Here is a 20,655-nt window from a genome sequence, read left to right as displayed (position 1 = left end):
GCTGGAAGGTTGGAACTGAGGTAAGGTGGGGGGAGGGGAAATGAGGAAACTGATGAAGTCCACATTAATGGCCCGGGGTTGAATTTTCCCCAAGCGGAAGATGAGACGTTCATCCTCCAGGCATCGGGTGGGGAGGGAGCGGAGATGGAGGAGGCCCAGGACCTGCATGTCCTCGACAGAGTGGGAGGGGGTTTAAAATGTTGGGCCAGAGGGCGATGGGGTTGATTGGTGCAGGTGTCCTGGAGATTTTCCCTCAAGCGCTGTGACTTGACTCTGCGAGGAGTCTCCAGTCTCCCCAATATAGAGGAGACCGCATCGGGAGCAATGGATGCAAGAAAAGACATTGTTGGATACACAGGTGAAAGCCTTCGACCAACCACGGCCTGGATTCGATTTCCGGGCAGGGAAGAAAATTTCAGTAGAGCTATCAAGCTGAGTCTGCAACTCCCTGGTGGTCTAGTGGTTAGGATTCGGTGCTCTCACCGCCGCGGCCCGGGTTCGATTCCCGGTCAGGGAAGCTATTTTCAGGGGCTTTATCGGCTACCCTTTCTTCTCAAATGCTCTGGACAGCTTTTTCATTGATTTTCGTACTTACTGGGTGCTGCAATGTGTACTGGCTCGTTGAAATAGTGTCCTGATGCAGATTTGTTTGTACGTGTAGGGATGATTGCTTCTGCAGCTGAGGTCTTGGCTCGCGTGTGTTGTTTTCCTGTAGACGCTGTTTTGAAATTACCATTGACTGTTCGCTCTACTGTGACATCTAGAAATGGCACTTTGTTGTTGTTCTCCTCTTTTGTGAATTTTATGCCAGAAAGGATATTGTTGATGGTGTTGTAGGTTTCCTCTAATTCGTTTCATTTTTTGATGACAAAAGTGTCATCGCTGTGCCAGACTCAAAGTTTGGGTTGGATCGTTGGAAGGGCTATTTGTTCGAGTCTCTGCATTATTGCTTCTGCTAGGAATCCTGATGCTGCTGGTGGTATCATGGGTATTTCGTTGATTTGTTTGTAGAGCTTGTTACTGAATATGAAGTGGGTAGTAAAGCACAGCTCCACGAGGTTGACAGTTTTATCTTTGCTGATGAAGTTGGCGCTGTGTTTGTGTCTTTGGTTCTTCGAGTAGTGTCTTCAGTTTTCTTTGGCCACGTTGATGTTAATGGATGTGATCAGGGTTGTTATGTCAAAGGACAGCATTATTCCATCCTCTTCTATCTTAGTGTCTTTGGTGTTCAGGAAATCTTGGATGGGGTAAATGGAGTGGAGTGAATCTTCGACTTGGTGTTTTAGTCCTCAGTGGAGGCCTTTGACAAGTCTGTATATTGTTGTTCCAAGTCGTGAGACGATGGTCTAAGGGGGGGCTCCTGTTTTGAAGGGGAGGAGAACAACAACAAAGTGCCATTCCTCGATGTCACAGTAGAGCGAACAGTCAATGGGGAACTTCAAACTGGCATCTACAGAAAAACAACACATACAAACCAAATACTAAACTACAGAAGCAATCATCCCAACACCCACAAACGAAGCTTCATCGGGACAGTATTTCAACGAGCCACTGAACACTGCAGCACAAAGAAACTACGAAGAGCACAAGAGGAATACGTATATAGTGTATTTAAGGAGAACGGCTACCCAATAAACGCATGACTGGATTAGTGGTGCTGAAAGAGCACAGCAGTTCAGGCAACATCCAACGAGCAGCGAAATCGACATTTCGGGCAAAAGCCCTTCATCAGGAATAAAGGCAGTGAGCCTGAAGCGTGGAGAGATAAGCTAGAGGAGGGTGGGGGTGAGGAGAATGTAGCATAGAGTACAATAGGTGAGTGGGGGAGGAGATGAAGGTGATAGGTCAAGGAGGAGAGGGTGGAGTGGATAGATGGAAAAGAAGATAGGCAGGTCGGACAAGTCCGGACAAGTCAAGGAGAGAGTTACTTCACTGGAAGTTTGAAACTCGGATGAGGTGGGGGAAGGGGAAATGAGGAAGCTGTTGAAGTCCACATTGATGCCCTGGGGTTGAAGTGTTCCGAGGCGGAAAATGAGGCGTTCTTCCTCCAGGCGTCTGGTGGTGAGGGAGCGGCGGTGAAGGAGGCCCCAGGACCTCCATGTCCTCGGCAGAGTGGGAGGGGGAGTTGAAATGTTGGGCCACGGGGCGGTTTGGTTGATTGGTGCGGGTGTCTTGGAGATGTTCCCTAATGCGCTCTGCTAGGAGGCGCCCAGTCTCCCCAATGTAGAGGAGACCAAATCGAGAGCAATGGATACAATAAATGATATTAGTGGATGTGCAGGTTAAACTTTGATGGATGTGGAAGGCTCCTTTAGGGCCTTGGATAGAGGTGAGGGAGGAGGTGTGGGCACAGGTTTTACAGTTCCTGCAGTCGCAGGGGAAAGTGCCAGAATGGGAGGTTGGGTCGTAGGGGGGTGTGGACCTGACCAGGTAATCACGGAGGGAACGGTCTTTGCGGAAGGCGGAAAGGGGTGGGGAGGGAAATATATCCCTGGTGGTGGGGTCTTTTTGGAGGTGGCGGAATTGTCGGCGGATGATTTGGTTGATGCAAAGGTTGGTAGGGTGGAAGGTGAGCACCAGGGGCGTTCTGTCCTTGTTACGGTTGGAGGGCGGAGTGCGGGATGTGGACGAGATGCGTTGGAGGGCATCTTTAACCACGTGGGAAGGGAAATTGCGGTCTCTAAAGAAGGAGGCCATCTGGTGTGTTCTATGGTGGAACTGGTCGTCCTGGGAGCAGATACGGTGGAGGCGGAGAAATTAGGAAGACGGGATGGCATTTTTGCAAGAGATAGGGTGGGAAGAGGTGTAATCCAGGTAGCTCTGGGAGTCGGTGGGTTTGTAAAAAATGTCAGTGTCAAGTCGGTCGTCACTAATGTAGATGGAGAGGTCCAGGAAGGGGAGCGAGGTGTCAGAGGTAGTCCAGGTAAATTTGAGTTCAGGGTGGAATGTGTTGGTGAAGTTGATGAATTGCTCAACCTCCTCACGGGAGCACGAGGTGGCGCCAATGCAGTCATCAATGTAGCGGAGGCAGAGGTGGGGAGTGGTGCCGGTGTAATTACGGAAGATCAACTGTTCTACATAGCCAACAAAGGGACAGGCATAGCTGTGGCCCATTCGTGTGTCCATGGCTATGCCTTTGGTCTGGAGGAAGTGGGAAGATTCAAAGGAGAAATTGTTAAGGGTGAGGACCAGTTCGGCCAAACGAATGAGTGTGTCAGTGGAAGGGTACTGTTGGGTACGTCCGGAGAGGAAAAAACGGAGGGCTTGAAGGCCCTGGTCATGGCGACTGGAGGTGTAGAGGGATTGGATATCCATGGTGAAGATAAGGCGTTGGGGGCCAGGGAAACGGAAGTCTTGGAGGAGGTGGAGGGCGTGGGTGGTGTCTCCAACGTATGTGGCGATTTCCTGGACTAGGGTGGTTAGGACAGTGTCAAGGTAGGTAGAGAGGAGTTCAGTGGGGCAGGAGCATGCTGAGACAATGGGTCGGCCAGGGTGGTCAGGCTTGTGGATCTTGGGAAGGAGGTAGAACCGGGCAGTGCGGGGTTCCTGGACTATGAGGTTGGAAGCTGTGGATGGGAGATCTCCTGAGGTGATGAGGTTCTGTATGGTCTGGGAGATGATGGTTTGGTGATGGGGGGTGGGGTCATGGTCGAGGGAGCAGTAGGAAGAGGTGTCCTCGAGTTGGCGTTTGGTTTCAGCGGTGAAGAGGTCAGTGCACCAGACTACCACTGTGCCCCCTTTATCCGCTGGCTTAATGGTGAGGTTGGGATTGGAGCAGAGGGATTGGAGGGCTGCGCGTTGTGAGGGTGAGAGGTTGGAGTGGGGGAGCGGGGACGACAGGTTGAGGCGGTTAATGTCCCGGCGGCAGTTGGAAATGAAGAGGTCGAGGACAGGTAATAGGCCAGCGCGGGGTGTCCAGGTGGATGCAGTGTGTTGGAGGTGGGCGAAGGGGTCCTCGGAAGGTGGGCGGGAGTCCTGATTGTGAAAGTAAGCTCGGAGGCGGAGGCGACAGAAGAATTGTTCCAATAAACGCAGTCCACCGATTTCTCATTGATGCTTTCAAGCTGACTCTCAAAAATTCGGTTTGTCCCTCCATTCTTTCCTGTTTGTTTTATGTGGGTTTTGAAAGCTTTCGCAATCCTCTGACTGAGTATTGGAGTTGGGAAGTTATGTTGTGGCTGTACAGGACATTTGTTAGACCACTTTTGGAATATTGTGTGGAATTCTGGTCTCCCTCCTATCAGAAGGATATTGTGAGATTTGAGAGGGCGCTGAAGCACCAATGGGTCCACAGAGGGGAAGAGGCCGTTCTGCTGCCCTGAGTGTGGGAAGGCCTTCCGTGATTCCTCTGCCCTGCTGACGCACCAGTTGGTCCACACCGGGAAAGGCTGTTCTCCGGCCCCAAGTGCGAGATGGCCTTCAGCAGTTCTTCCCACCTGCTGAGACAACAGTGGGTCCACACTGAGGAGAAGCCGATCTTCTGCCCCGAGTGCAGGAAGGGCTTTGCTCTTTCTTCCGACCTGGTGGCCCATTGGTGTGTCCGCATGGGGGAGAGGTCGTTCAGTTGCCTAAGTGCAGGAAGGCCTTCATCAATTCCTCAGCCCTGCTGATGCTCCAGTCCGTCCACACCGGGGAGAAGCTGTTCTCCTGCCCGAGTGCGGAAGGGCTTTACCCGCTCCTCCACACTGCTGAAGTACCAGCTGGTCCACACGGGGGGATGGGGGCGGAGTGGGGGAGGCCTTTCGGCTGCCCTGAGTGCGGAATGTCCTTCAGCAATTCCTCCTCCCTGCTGAAGCACCAGTGTGTCCACACCGGGGAGAGGCCCTTCAGCTGGCCCGAGTGTGGGAAGAGGTTCATGTTTTCCTGTAACTTGCGGAAGCACCAGCGGGGGCACCAGCGCTCTCAGCAATCAGATCCTACCAGTGATGATGCCTTCAGTCACCCTCAAGGACTGCAACTCCTGCCAGTTCTGACAGTGAGTGCAGTGGGAGAGTAGGTGGGCTGGTTTTGTTTTCTGCTGGACTGCAATTGCCTCCCCCACCCCCCAGAACCACAACCTCATGGTGGCTCAGGGTGAGTACTGCTGCCTCAATGTACCAGGAACCGAGGAATACTTCTACCCTTGGGGGTCTGTGTGCAATTTATGGAGTGTAGAAAAATGGATCTGAGTAGGTTACCCTTCGGTGAATCAGTGCAGATGTGTTGGGCTGAAGGACCTGTTTCCACTCTGGAGGAGTTCAACCTTCATATGAGCTTTGTTTTCATTGGAAGCTGCTGCTCATTGAGCCAGGGACTGCACATTGCCAAATGAAATGATCCAGAGAAACCTAAGACCGCAAGACCATCGGAGCAGAAGTTAGGCCACTCGGCCCAACGAGTCGAATCTGCCATTCGTTAGTGACAAAAGTAGTGCAGTTGAGATTAGCTACAGTGTGGAAACAGGCCATTTGTCCCAACAAGTCCACATCGACCCTCCGAAGAGTAACCCATCCAGACTCATTTCCCTCTGACTAATATACCTAGCTCTATGGGCAATTAAGCATGTCCAATCCACATGACCTGAACATTTTTGGACTATGGAAGAAAACAGGACCACCCAGAGAAAACCCACGCAGACACTGCGAGAATGTGCAACCTCCTCACAGACAGTCAGCCAAGGCTGGAATCAAACCTGGGTCCCCTGCACTGTGAGGCTGCAGTGGGAAACACTGAGCCACTACATATTGCAACCCGAAGTTGGCAAGCCGGGGGTTGGGAGAATACAGCAAGCCAGGCAGCACCAGGATGTGGAGTAGTCAGCGTTTTGGGTATTAACCCTTCTTCAGGACTGACTTCTCTGTGAGAAACGATTTACGGGAATGTTGCTGAGGGTTGGAGGGTTTGAGTTACAGGGAGAGGCTGAATAGGCTGGGACTGTTTTCACTGGACCATCAGAGGCAGAGGAGTGACTTAATAGAGGTTGCAAAAGCATGAGGGGCATGGACAGGGTAATAGACAAGGTCTTTTCCCTGGGATGGGGGAGTCCAGAACTAGAGGGCAGAGGTTTAGGGTGAGAGGCGAAATATATTAAAGGGTGGTACTTATATGAAATGAGGTGCCACAGGATATGAGCCAGGTGTTGTCAAATGGGACTAGATTAGTTTATGATATCATGTCAGCATGGACAAGTTGAACCAAAGGGTCTGTTTCCATGCTGTATGTTTCTCTGACTACTAGTCCTGATGTAAGTTTAAAATAGAGTCCAAGTAACTTTGAATAGTTCAATCTTGTTGAGCTCACCTCCTGAAAAGTTTCAGATGAATCCCTCTGAGCGATACTGTTTAAACATGCTGAGTTGGACAAAGTATCCCATCAAGTTCAACACAAACCCAGAGTTGGAGAAGTCAGAAGTCAGAACACCAAGGGGACCAAAACTGATCACAATATTCCAGGTGCAGCCTCATCAACGTCCTGTATAACTACAATATAACTTGCCAACACCTCTGCTCAATTCCCGAACTGATGAAGGCCAGTGTGCTGAAACCTTTCTTCACTGCCTTGTGTACCGATGTTGTCAGAGATATAGGACCTACTTTAAACTGATCCACAATCCTGCTTCTGGGAGCACAGTGACTAATAGGGAAGGCAAAAGGGAGATTGGCCTTGAAATGGAGTATAAAAGTAGGGAGGTTATAGTGGAGGTTTTGATTGAAAGGGCAGTGAAGATTCAACCAGCTGACAGTGGATCTGAATCACATGTAGATCAGGTCAGGTTCGGACAGTAGGAAACGAGATAGGTTTTTACAACAAACCACAACGATTTCGTCATTAGACTCTTAATTCCAGATTTATATTGAATTCAGATTCCACCATCTGCCGTGGCAGGTTGTGAATCCAAGTCCCTAGAACATTACCTGGGTGAATAGTCGAGTGACAATAAAGTCGGCCATCGCCTCCCCTGAACACATTGCCTTATTGTGTTTAGAGGGAACAAAGGAGCAAGAGGTTTTCGCAGCTGCTAAGTTGTTGATATTACACAAGGGAACATCGGCACTCTCAGTAATGGCACACACTGAAGTCAGTGTCCTGTCTCAGTGGGAAGGGCTCGGGAACCAGAAGAAGAAGGAACAGGAATATGCCATTCAGCCCCTTGAGCCTGCTTCTCCATTCAGTAGGATTCTGGCTGATCTGGCATTCCCCACATTCACTTTCCTGCCCTTTTCCTGCAACTGTTCATCCCCCGACTCTTCACGAATCTATCCATCCTAGTTTTAAAGTGACATGAAGGCTGTCAACAGAGTTACTGGGTGGGGGCGACGGGGGCTCAGGTCGAACTTGGGGACGAAAACAATGGCTTCACACTTCACAATATTTAACTAAGGGAACGTTTATGGTTATCCAATGCTGGAAATTGGGCAGGCATTCAGATGAAATTATTGGTAAATTATGAATGATCGCGGAGTCGGGAGAGAAGTGGTGTTCAGGCACAGTTGGATATCATTAGTATAGATGCCAGCACCAGCAGCTACGGTTAAACAAATCAGAAAGGAAGACGCTAAAAGCAGAACCTCCCAGAGGATAGAGTGATGCTGGAGAGAGTCAGTACTGTCATTAACTCTGATCAAGGATGTCCGCAGGTCGATGAGGGAATGTTTATCCCTATCACCGTTACAAAGGATGTCAAATATGACCTTGATCAGAACTTTTTCAGGTGTAGAAACCAGATTCCAGGGCTTTAAACACAGAATTCTGGAAAAGATGGGAATAGCTAATTCAACAATGATACATCCAAACCAACACTTCCATTGGTGCGATAATAATCGAAGTGTTTTGGTTTTTATTTCGAAGATTCTCAGCAACACTGAGTAAGAAGCAACAAAATTAACACAAGAAATACTGCAATTGCTACAATGTGCCTGCTCCCAATAGGGGGCCATCGGTGTGAAATTAACTGTCTACAACGGGCAATATTGGAAAGGAATTACCCAGTTCATAGCTATAAGAGGGGAGACACAGACTGCTTGATACAAACATATAATGGGCGGGAGGAGGCCACTCGGCACTTCGAGCCTGCTGCAACAGTCAATAAGATCATTGCTGATCTGAATTCAACCTCAACTCGACATTCCAACACATCCCCGACAATCTTTCATCCACTTGGTTATCAAGAACCTATCTACCTCTGCCTTAAAGATTTTGAATCCAATGCCTTTAGAAGAAGACCCACAACCCTCAGGGAGAAAAGAAATCATCCTCATTTTTGTCTTCTACGTTTAAAATATGACTCTGTACTTTCAGATATTAAGATAAGGACACAAGCTGCATTCAAATAATACCTGTGGTACAGTTAACTATGTCAAAGTGCTTCACATGAACACAATGAGAATTCCTTTAAAAATCACAAGACCGGAGCACAGATTAGGACAGGTGATCAAAGACTTGGTCAAAGGGGCAAGTTTAGGGCAATCTTTTAAACAGGTTCAATTTCCTAAACATCAGAGGACAAAGACGAGAACAGCAAACACAAAATAGCAAGGAATGGGAAACAACAGTGTAGTCATAATGTCATACGATGAGTAATCCAGGGAACGTGGGTTCAAATCCCACCACAGCAAGAGGTGAGATGTGAATAATTCAAATCATAAATCATAAATGGGGAACACAAAGTTAGTCTCAGTATGGTATCGATGGCACTGACGTCAATTGTCATAAAAAACCATGTTCACCAATGTCCTTTCAGGAGGGAAACTGCCATCCTTGCATGGTCTGACTTACATGTGACTCCAGACCCACAGCAATGTGGTTGACTCATAAACTGCCCTCTGAATTGGCACAAGCAAGACACCTTGCACTTAGGGATGGATAACAAACATCAACCTTATGAAAGTGTCATAACAGAAATTGCTGGAGAAACTCAGCCAGTCTGGCAATACCGGTGGAGAGAGAGAAAAAGAAACAGAGTCAATATCCTGGCCTGAGTCCAGAACAGTTATGAAGAAGGGTCACAGCACTTGAAATGCTAACTCTGCTTCTCTCTCCACATGTGCTGCCAGTCCTATTGAGTTTCTCCAGCATTTGATGCATATTTGTGTTTCAGATCTCCAGCATCTGCAGTTCTTCATTACACTGACTTAGGGAAGCTCAAATCCCATAAAAGGGTAGAGCAGAAGGGCTGGAATTACTCAGCACATCTGGCACTAGCTATGGAGATAAAAACAGTTCGTACTTCGGGTCATTGAATGATCTTACATCAGGGACAAACTTTTGGGGAAGCTGCAAGAGTAAAAGGCACTGGTGTAACTTCAACATCTGGGAGAACTCTCTCAGCCTTGGGGGTCAGGCTGATTCAGCATTCTGGTCCTGCTCATTACCTGTTAAATTCTCCATTTGTTGTTCTTGTTATATTTCTACATGGTTGACACATTCCTATGTTTTAAAATGAAATTCCAGCAGACAGGAATTTTCCATATAAGTAATCATACTTTAGAGGGTTCAAAACGTGAATGTAACTTTTAAACATAAAGTATTTATTCATGCATGGGGTGTGGGCATCGCTGGCAATGCCAGCATTTATACCCATCCTTAACCACCCTGTGGTTGGTTGGAAACGTGCATGAAGGTGTCTGAGATTGTCTTGATTAGCACAGCAATCTCAAAGATGGGTGTGCTCAGGTAGAAGTACCCTCCGATCCCACAGCCAAGTCTGCATTCACTTCAATTATAGATGCCATCTCAACCTCCCAGGAGAAGGACTGCATGGGATGACAATCAGAACAAAGCTTCCTCTACTCTTCAATTGCAAGTGAAGCTACCTCAACACTGTCCCCAACAAACACTGCCAAGACAGAAACAACATTGCGTTAGATACAGAGTAAAACTTCCTCTACACTTCCCCATTCATACAGTACCAGGACAATGACAGCAGAGGGTTAAATAAACAGTAGAGCTTCTTCCATTCTGACTGACACTTAGTACGTCCTATACCAATCCTCAAGGAAAATTCAGAACTGAAGTATTATCTGGTACTGAATTCACACATCCTAATGGGAATGACAGCAACAGAAAATAATACAGTGAAACACAGATAAAACACACCCAATGTACAACAAAACTAGACTTTTCTTGGGATCAAAGACATTTAAATGACAGGAGACATAGTCCCTGCAATGATCCGAATGTGAGCTGAACAACATTCTCACGTGAACAATATTCTCTGGGAATGCAATGTCCACCTCACCGCTGTCTATTCAGTTCCTCTGCTCTCGTTCAGGGCTGAGTTGCGGCTGAGCACATTGTGGCGTGGGGGTCAAGAGGTTAGACAGTTAAGGTCAACTTGGATTGAGGGCATCCTTTGTCATGCCAGTGAGGTCGAGGGTCGCTCATTTACTCAACTTATAATCGGGGACAAGGGGATGTCAGTCTGGGCTTGTATCAATTTGAGTTTAGAAGAAACAGATGATCCGATGGAGCTGTATAACATTTGGAGAGGATTTAATGTAAATGTAATGTCCACTCAATTCTAGCCAGAGACTAGTCTCTCATTTAAGATAGGAGAGTTTTGTTTTTCTCTCAAGTGTTCTCGAGTCTTTGAACTTCACTTTTTAAGATAGCAGCATGTGGTGGTGGCACGGTGGTTAGCACTGCTGCCTCACGGCATCAGTGACCTGGGTTTGATCCCACCTTCGGGTCGAATGTCTGTGTAGAGGTTGCACCTTCTCCCCTTGTGTCTGCGTGGGTTTCCTCTGGTGCTCTGGCCTCCTCCCACAGTCCAAAGGATGTGCAGGTGAGGGTGGATTGACCATGGGAGATGCAAGGTTACAGGGATCGTGTAACGATCTGGGTCTGGGTGGGACGGTCAGTCAATGTTGACTCGATGGCCTGAACGACCTACTTGCATGCAATTGGCCTATATCAATCAATAGTATGCACTTGCTTTATTGTTACAGACATCAAATTACATGAGTGGTTTTGGTCATTTCATCTCTTATTATCGTATTCAACCAACTACAGCATCTAGAAACTTGCTTAATTACTATATCCAATATCTGCAGAGTACTTTTTCTTTTTGTCACGACCATTATCTTGAACTCTGACGTGTGACCTCTTCATTGCTGTCAAAGTTCCTTATTTTTCCCGACATTGTCATGGTTTTACTTTGTCGAATGTCTTCCTGGCTTTTGCAGTTAAGACCCTATATTCTGCCCTCGTCAAAATTTCCCCTTACAATTCTCTACTAAGGATTTCATGAAAAACCTCAGAGTGTGGTGAGACTGTGGAACTCACTACCATAGTTGGGTTGGAAGACACTACAACTAAGGGTAAGCAACCCAATACAAATGAATGTCACTGTCACCAGATTCACAACACAGTGAAATTAAAATGTGCAATGTCCCTCAATTTCTGAAATGTTCCGAACCAGACTTGATGAAGAACAGATCTTGCACATCAACATTATAATTTAAACAACAACCAACAATTATAAATATCGCAAATTTTCTAGGGCAAAGTTAAAGAAGATAATCTAATTAATAGCAAATATTTAAAACCTTTGATCAAGTCCCCCACCATCTCAGAGAGAGAAACTTAAGCGGCAAATTGAGAAAGAATTTTTTTTTAAACTTACCAATTCAAGCAAACAGTTTCCAACAATGGGTTGCCAAGCCTTTGTGCAATCCTTAGACTATGACTGTTTCACAGACACGCAACTGTAAATCTAATTTAAAAGTCACTGCTGAATGTGAATAGACACCCCAAAGTATTCAGCCATTTTTTACAGGCGGGGACTCATTCCCAGAATGAGCCAACAATTCTTTAACTGGACAGTAGAATCTAGAGAGAACAGCTCGTGGGCTCAACAAGCAGCAACGCCCAATGGAAGCAAAGTTGGCGGCGGGGCTGGGCGGGGCATGAGCATAAAACAAAACAGCCCACTGACTCTCCCACTGCACACACACTGTCAGAATACACAGGGTCTCAATCCTGGGAGTGACCCACAGCAGTTTCGTGAAGTGAACCACACTTGATGAACAGGTCTTGCACACCAGAATTATAACTTAAACAAAAACAAACAATTATGAATACCGCAAATTTACTCGTGCAAAGTTAAACAAGATGATCCAGTTAATAGCAATAATTTAGTCCCTTTGATCAAGTCCTCCACCATCTCAGAGACAGAAACTTAAGGGGTAAATTAAGGAAGAGAATTTTTAAAATTATCAATTCAAGCAAACCGTTTCCAACAATGGATTGCCAAGCCGTTGGGCAATCCTTCGATGATGAGTTGTTCACAGGCACATAACCGTAAATTTAATTTCTAAGTCACTGCTGAATGCGAATGGACACCCTGAAGTATTCAGCTATTTCTTACAGACTGGAGGTCGTTCCCAGACAGAGTCAAGACGAGCAGCAGCACCCACTGGAAGCAAAGTTGCAGGGGTGGGGGAGCACGACGGCATAAAACAAAAAAATTCGACCGACTCTCCAATAATAAGCACTGTCAGAATGTGCAGGGGTTCAGTCCTTGCAGAGGCCCACAACAGCTTCACCAGCAGAATCAGATTGTTGGGAGCACTGGTGCGCCCGCTGGCGCTTCTGCAAGGTGCAGAATGATGAGAACCTCCGCTTCCATTCGGGGCAGGTGAACGGCCTTTCCCCAGTATGGCCCCGCCTGTGCCTCAGCAGGTGGGAGGAATTGCTGAAGGCCTTCCCGCACTCTGGCTGGAGAAGGGCCTCTCCCCCGTATGGACCCGAAGGTGGGATGCCTGGGTAAAGCCCTTCCCGCACTTGAGGCAGGAGAACGGGCTCTCCCCGGTGTGGACCCGCTGTTGTCTCAGCAGGGCAGAGGTATCATTGAACGACTTCCCATACTTGGAGCAGCTGAAGGGCTTCTCTAATATGTGGACCCAGCGGTGGGTCAGTAGGTCGGAGGAATAGCTGAAGACCTTCCCGCATTCGGGGCAGGAGAATGACCTCTCGCCTGTGTGGACCCCCTGGTGCCTCTGCAGTACAGAGGAATTGCTGAAGGTCTTCCCGCACTCAGAGCAGGAGAACAGTCTCACCCCGGTGTGACGGCGCCCATGAGTCTCCAGGTCAGATGGGAAACGGAAGCCTTTCCCACAGTTGCCACATTTTCATGGTTTCTCGACGGGATGGGATTCCTTGGGTTTCTCCATGACCGAAGCATCAGCTGCACAAAAACGCGTGTCCAGCACCTCCCTGCCGTGAATTCCTCTTCCCAGTCTGTATAACTTTTCCTGGCTCCACAATCAGAGTGCTGCAACAGTAGGGTCTCTCTTCCAGTCTCACTGATGCTGAAAACGTAATGAAAAAGGAACCAAAAAGCTTGGTTCCTTCCCACAGAATAATAGTCGAAAATTGTTATACTCCCGATGGATTCAGTTGCTGCCAGACATTGACGTGAAATTGAGGACTGCAAATGCTCGAGAGTCAGAGTCAAAGCACAGCAGATCAGGCAACATCTGAGAAGCAGCAGAGTCAATGTTTCAGACAAAACTCTTCATCTATTGATATTGAAACGTACGTCTTCAGATCATCAAATAATCTGTACAAAGAGAATACAAAGTCATTACTGTCAGTCCAGGTTAGAAATTCCAAACAAGCAATTCTACTTTCTGCAGAACATTCTTTTCTTTTTCTACAAAATTGAAAGCACCATCGCCCGCCCCCCGCCCTCCCCACCCATCTATTCTCATTCCGCTCAAACTAATCCTCCCGACGGTACTGATACAGGATCTTACAGAGACTGAAAAGTGAAAACATCAAGAGAGACACCTCTGAATTTTGGATACCTCCACCTGAAAGTTAGTATCTTTCACGATATGTAGGAGTGAGTAAGTCTGATTTTGGGAAGCAAACAAAAAGTGTCAATTCAGGATGAATCTTCAATGCAGCTTCTTGAGAAACAACCAGACACAAAATGGTTAACATCTGGGGAGGTGGAAGTGGGGAGATGGAGGAAATGAGATATCAAGGCATTGTCACCGACACCAGACAGAAACTAAACATACAGACATGGCAAACATTACGGGCAAGCCACAGTCACAGAGATGCACAGCACAGAAACAGGTCCTTCAGTCCAACTCATCCGTGCCGACCAGATAGCCTAAATTAATCTCGTCTCATTTTCCAGCACTTGGCCCATATCCCTCTGAACTCTTCCTATTCATATACCTATCCAGATGCCTTTTAAATGTTATAGTTGGACCTACATCCACCACTTCCTCCGGCAGATCATTCCTTACACTTGCCTCCTCACCTCAAACATATTAACCTCCTGTTCTGGACTTCTCCCATCACAGGGAAATGACCTTATCTATTTATCCTATCCATGCCTCGCATGACTCTAGAAACGTCTGTAAGATTACCCCTCAGCCTCTGGTATACCGGGGAAAACAGCTCAAGCAATGCACTGCGTTTACTTTTCGCTTCACACTCGCCGAACCCTACTCCCGTGTAAATCATTGTTTCCCTCCCCCACACTGTCCATGGGAAAAACAAAGAGTGCTGAGACTCTGGAGTTGGGGGAATACCACGTAGAATTCCTGCAATATGGAAACACGCCATTCAGCCCAACAAGTCCACACCGACCATCCAAAGCGTAACCCATGTGGACACATTCCCCTATCCCATTCCACCAAACTTACTGCACACACTATGGGCCCATTTCGTATGGCCACTTCTCCCGAAACTGAGCACCTTTAGATTTTGGAAGGTAACCAGAGCACCCAGAGGAAACCCAGCAGACACGGCAGGGAGAATGTGCAAACTCCACACAGAGAGTCGCCCCAAGGCTGGAATCGAAAGTGGATCACTTGCGCTGTTAGGCAGCAGTGCGAACCACTGATTCCATCGTGCTGCCCATGTGTGCAGAAAGAGGTGGGGGCTGGGAACTTTGTTAATTGTACCACACAGTGGTACAATTGAGTAAGGTTAAATCTCACGGGATCCAGGGACAGCTAACCAACTGGGCACAAAATTTAGAAGCGCGTTGTTGTGGATGCTGGAATCCTTCCTGAAAACAACAAATGCTGGAGATCACAGTGGGTCAGGCAGCGCTGTGCTACTCTACGCCTGGACAGAGTGGACGTGGAGATGATGATTCCAATCGTAGAAGGGTTGAGGATTCCAAGTCATTGAGGGCATTTAAGACAGAGATAGGTTCTTGCTTAATAAAGGGTCAGGGGTTATGAGGAGAGGGCAGCAGAATGGGATAGAGAAACATATCAGCCATGATCGACTGGTGGAGCAGACTCGATGAGCCAAATGGCCTCATCCTGCTCCTGTGTATTATGGTCTTAAAGCTGGGCAGCTGACTTAAGGGGTTCTCACAAACTATTTCAGAATCCTGAAGAGGACTTGTTGGACTCGAAACTTTAACTCTGCTTTCTCTCCACAGATGCTTCCAGTCCTGCTGAGATTTTCCAGTGTTCTCAGTTTTTGTTTCAGATTTCCAGCATCCACAGTTCTTTGTCTTATTTATCAAATTCATTTCTTGCCCTTCCCAAGTGTCTGGAACTTCATCTCCCTGATCTTCAAACTGTTCACTTACCCTAGAAATGACCACTACCTTCTTATCAAAGTAGACCCCTTTGTTGCAAAATGATTGTTCAGTTCTGTGACCAAAATTATTGCATTCGTAATTACTTACACCAGGGACTCATAATATCTCAGGCCAGAACACAGCTAGATTGTTTCAGACAGTACATTTATGTGATTTAAAACAATTCCCTATTCCCGACTTTACCAGCGTGTTGCTGGGAATAGAGGGTTTGAATTAAGAAGAAGCTGGGACATTTTTCCAACGCAGCATAGCAAGTTGACAAATAACCTTATACAGATTTTTAAAATCAGGAGGGGTATATATAAGGTGTCTTTTCCAGCAGGCTCAGAATATTTTATTGCTCCAGAAGGTGTAAAAGGGGGTCAAAGCTTCAGCAGAAATCAAGCAGAGCTGAGAACAGACAACATTTAACTCTGTGGGAACAGGGAGATCAGAGGACAGAGAAATCAGGACCTGAAATCCCAGCTGACACCAGACTACCATGTTATCAGTGCTTTGATTAGCAGTGCCCACCCTCTACCTTTACTGAGCCTCTCACTCGACTTGAATGCCACGTATCCCCTCGATATTCCGGATCCAATCCTTGTCATTCTGAAGCCATATCTCTGTAAGGAGTCTCAGATTATAATTATTCTCTACAATGTGTGTCGTCAATTAATTCGTTTTTGTTACAATGCAGCACACATTCGCATACTGAGCTTTTAGTTTTATTTTTTGTGATGGTAAGAATCCAGTTTTGATTGCTCCTACATTTATTCTCCTTGTCCCTTTCTATCATTCTCTGGTGTTTGGTTTCCACATCACTAATGTTGCTCACTGGCCTTGATTTGGATTGGCTATGCAAAATTGCCCAGTGTCCAGGGATGTGCAGGTTCGGTGGGTTGACCATGGGAAACGCAGGGTTATCGTTTCAAAGTAATCGAAAGAGTAGGCCAATTGGCCCATCGACCCTGCTCCGCCATTCATTAAAATAATGGCGGATCGATCAATCGTCTCAGCTCCTCCTAATTGCATTATCCCAACTTCCCTTAATTCCCTTACCACGCAAAAAACCCATCCAACAGTGTCTTAATGAAGCTGCCTCTACTGCTTCCTTGAGCACAGAATTTCATTAATTTACCTTTAACCACATTGACCCTGCCCTGAGTTGCCTCATCAAAATACAACAGCTCATATTTGTCTAAATTAAACTCCATCCAATACTCCTTGGCCCATCGGCTCATCTGATCAATTATAATGTATATTAAACTTTCTTTCCTACCTTATTCCCTAAAAGCTGAAAATCTCCATCCCACACTCTCACCCTCCATTCTCACTTTGTTGAATCTAATCCCTGCTGTCCTCATTCTGAAGGGTTTGGTTCATGCTGATTAACAGGCCCACATTCAAGGGGGATCTAACTGAACCGTACAGAACATTGAACGGCCTGGACAGAGTGGACATTGGGAAGATGTTTTCATTGGGAGGAGAGACTAATACCCATGGGCATAGCCTAGGCATAAAGGGAGAATGGAGATTAGGAGAAATTTCTTTAGCCAGAGAGTGGTGAATCTATGGAACTCATTGTCACAGAAAACTGTGGAGGTCAGGTCGCTGAGTATGTTTAACACAGAGATAGAGATGTACAGAAAGAAACAGACTGTTTGGTACAACTTGTCCATGCCGACCAACTATCCCAACCCAATCGAGTCCCACCTGACATCACACGGCCCCATATCCCTCCAAACCCTTCCTATTCCTAAACATACCCAAATGCCTTTTAAATGTTGCAATTATACTAGCCTTCACCACTTCCTCTGGAAGATCATTCAATAAACGTACCATCCTCTGCGTGAAAACGTTGCCCCTTAGATCTCTTTTGTATCTTTCCTCTCCAACGCGAAACCCATGCCCTCTCGTTCTGGACACCCCCACCACAGTAAAACACTTTGTCTATTAATCCTATCTATGCCCCTCATGATTTTATACATGTACAGTTACGACGTTTAAAAGACATTTGGATAAGTGCATGAATACGAAAGGTTGGAAGGGTTATGGGCCAAATACTGGTAGGTGCGACGAGTTTAGTTTGAGAACATGCTCAGCATGGACTAGTTGGATGAAGGGTCTGTTCAGTGCTGTCAGACTGTGTGACTGACCTGTACTGGTCTTAAAACCATTTTCTTACCTCCCCCCATAAGCATCCACTTCTTTGTTGTTCAAAACTCAGATTAACCTAGCCTTGGATATGTTCAATGACCACACTTCTGAATTCAATTCCACTTGCCTTGCTCATTGCCTGCTGCATCTGCCCGACAACTGGCATTGACGTGTAGAGGGACACTGAGACCCATTAGTACATCCATACATCATTCCTGATGAAGGGCGTGTGCCCGAAACGTTCCCTGTCCTTCTCCTCAGATGCTACCTGACCAGTGCCACATTTCAGTGCTTTTCCTGTGCCACATCATTCGACTTTCACCACTAGTCCTCACTTTCTCCACATTCCAATGTATCACCATTTAAACAATGCACTGTTTTTTTTTTAAACAGCAAAGGCTATAACTTCACATTGCTGCACTGCACTTGCCATGTGTTTGTCAATTGAGACACAGACCTGGACCATCTTCGGAAAGATGCAAAAGACTGAGTTGTGAACAGAAACCGTAGCACACTCAAAACGTCAGCTCTGTTTACCTTTCCACAGATGCTGCTCGACCTTTCTGCATTATTCGCTGTGTTTGTTCGACACAAATGCTGCTTTCCATTAAAGAACTTCAATCCCTGTCCTCTGGTAACTGACCCGAGTCAGTGTCAAATGGTTCTTCTGATCATTAACCTGCCCATTCACACGAGGTCTTCTCCCATCATTGCCAACAGCCCCTGGAAATCTCCAGTTCACCCTCTTTGCTTCAAAGAGAACATTCCCAAACTTGGGAATGTCTCCACAAAATGGAAATTGCTCATCCCTGGACATGATGCATGTGTTACAATGGGGAAGAGGTTTTGGCAAAATATTGTCAATACCAGGCGGAAAAATGTTCAGGAAGTAAAACACAAATCCCAGACTCCAGCTTTGTGAATCTTTAGAAACTCTTTGGGAAGTGCAATTAAAGGAGAAAGAAGGATGAACTGACGGACTGAGCAGAGACAGTCCAGACACCGTCCCCTTGTTTAAGAGGCTGATTGACTCTGATATTCTCGGGACATGAACTGACCCGAGACATTGAAAGAATTCTCTGCACATCAGGAATTCAAACCCATTCTCGGATGGGGGCCAATGAGAAAATTCGGGAAGAGGCAAAACACTGAAAGGCTCGGAGGGCGATGGCCCCGGTGTAGGAGAGCTCGTTCCTCGTGACATGGATGTGCCTGCAGATGGTGGGATCAGGCTGTCCCCATGTCACCATAATGAATGTCCAAGGCTTTATTATGGAAAAGTAAAACTGATAGAAGACAATGGTAATTTTGGGCGGGGCGTGTTGAATTATGAATTGAATAGTAGGTTCCTCAAAGACACTGTGTGGGTATCGCTGTGACCTGTCTCTGTGGCGCAATTGGTCAGCGTGTTCGGCTATTATCCGAAAAGTTAGTGGTTCGTGATCACCCAGGGCCGGAGTGATTCTTGTTCTCGCTCCTACCGCTTTCTTGGCTGCGAAAGTGCACGTTTTTAATGGTTTCAGGAAAATGTTTCCCAAACGGAAATCTTTTCCACTGAGGCAGTACAAAGGGGTTTCTGAATTGATTGAATTTCTAACGTAAAGGATACAGAGAATCCGAGACAGAAAGAGAAACTGCTGGAGAAACTCAGCAGGTTTTGATGTACCTGAATGAGGACAAAAACGAGTTCTGAAATGTTGTCTCTGATTCTCTTTCGACAGATGCTGCCTGACCTGCTGAGTTGTTCCTGCAATTTCTGTTTTTGTTTTTAACTGAACGTCCATTTAATCTTTCGGGATGAAACACCCAGACTCGCCATTTGCAGATATTTAACCCTTTCAAAACCTGTGAAGTGATTGGATTCAAACAAACTCAGCAATGATTTACTCTTTCGCAGCTGCACAGGCAGACAGACCTGGGAAATGAAGCTGTCAGTGTGGTTCTGTATTGATGGGCCGAGTGGTTAATGCGATGGACATGAAATCCATTGCGGTTCCCCCACGCAGGTGTGATCCCTGCCGACTACAGTTGAGAAACGACGTCAAAAGAAAAGGGAGATTGCTCCACGGTTTTTAAAAAAATGCAAATCAGTGGACGGGTTGAAATATTTCAATCACATTGGGACTGGTCGGGAATCTGCAACCCACTGCCTGTCAGGGGGGAACAAGCAGATTCCCACAGAGCTGCTATTGAGGCGATGAGCCAAGAGTTTGGAAATGAGACTAGAACAGTGAGGGGCGTGAAGTCGTGATCGAAGTTAAGCGGGCACCTGAGGACAAAGGTGTTTTATTTGCAAGTGAAAGATACTTCTTCACAAAGTTGGGCCTGTGGAAGGGAAGCAGTGACGGTGATTATCTTTGGCTGTTCCTCTTGTGAATGTTCCCATTGCTGCCCATGCCCGTGTTAACGTCAGAACTCTGCAGCATGGGGGCGCCAGATCCGCACAGGGCCGGGGCGCAATGGATGATGCACCTGACTCCGCCTACCTGGTTGAAATGCAGCTCACAGCTTCTTCACAAACCCCAAATAATCTTTCTCATTGTCCTGAAGCCGGCATGCGGTTTGAATTCTTGATCTGCAGGAACGAGACTCTTTTCACTGTCTCGCGTCAGGAAATGTCCCTGAGAACATCAGAGTCAAGTCACAGCGCTGTCAGAGGAGAGGAAGCTGAAATTGCCCCACACGCTGCTCACGGGCACATTTCACTTTCCCCAACTCACCGCCCCAACAACTGCGGCTCTTCGGAGTGGAAAGGGAACAAACACCAAAACCCAGTCTCAGCTTTGTAAGTCTTCAGGAAATAAGAAAACTGTCCATCCCTTCGGATCTTCCATCCTGGGCTGACAGCCTTGATTTTAAATGGCTGTCCAGTCAGTGCCGATTCGTTTTGGCTGAAAAAAATCTTCCTTATCTCATCCCAGCATTTCTTGCCACAGAGACCTGTGTGGCAGAGTTCA

The 20,655-nt window shown here is 46.8% G+C and overlaps 1 non-coding gene across 1 annotated transcript; it reads left to right on the top strand.

Moving 5' to 3' along the window:
• Positions 1-445: 445 nt before the first annotated feature.
• On the top strand, positions 446-517 carry trnae-cuc (transfer RNA glutamic acid (anticodon CUC)). The gene has a single exon. It is a non-coding gene; the product is annotated as a tRNA-Glu (tRNA).
• Positions 518-20,655: the final 20,138 nt, after the last annotated feature.

The sequence above is a fragment of the Chiloscyllium punctatum genome, chromosome 36 (genome assembly GCF_047496795.1).
Source record: "Chiloscyllium punctatum isolate Juve2018m chromosome 36, sChiPun1.3, whole genome shotgun sequence".
Taxonomy (NCBI): Eukaryota; Metazoa; Chordata; class Chondrichthyes; order Orectolobiformes; family Hemiscylliidae; genus Chiloscyllium; species Chiloscyllium punctatum.
Note: the sequence above shows the minus strand (reverse complement) of the source record. Positions and strands in the feature narration are given on the sequence as shown.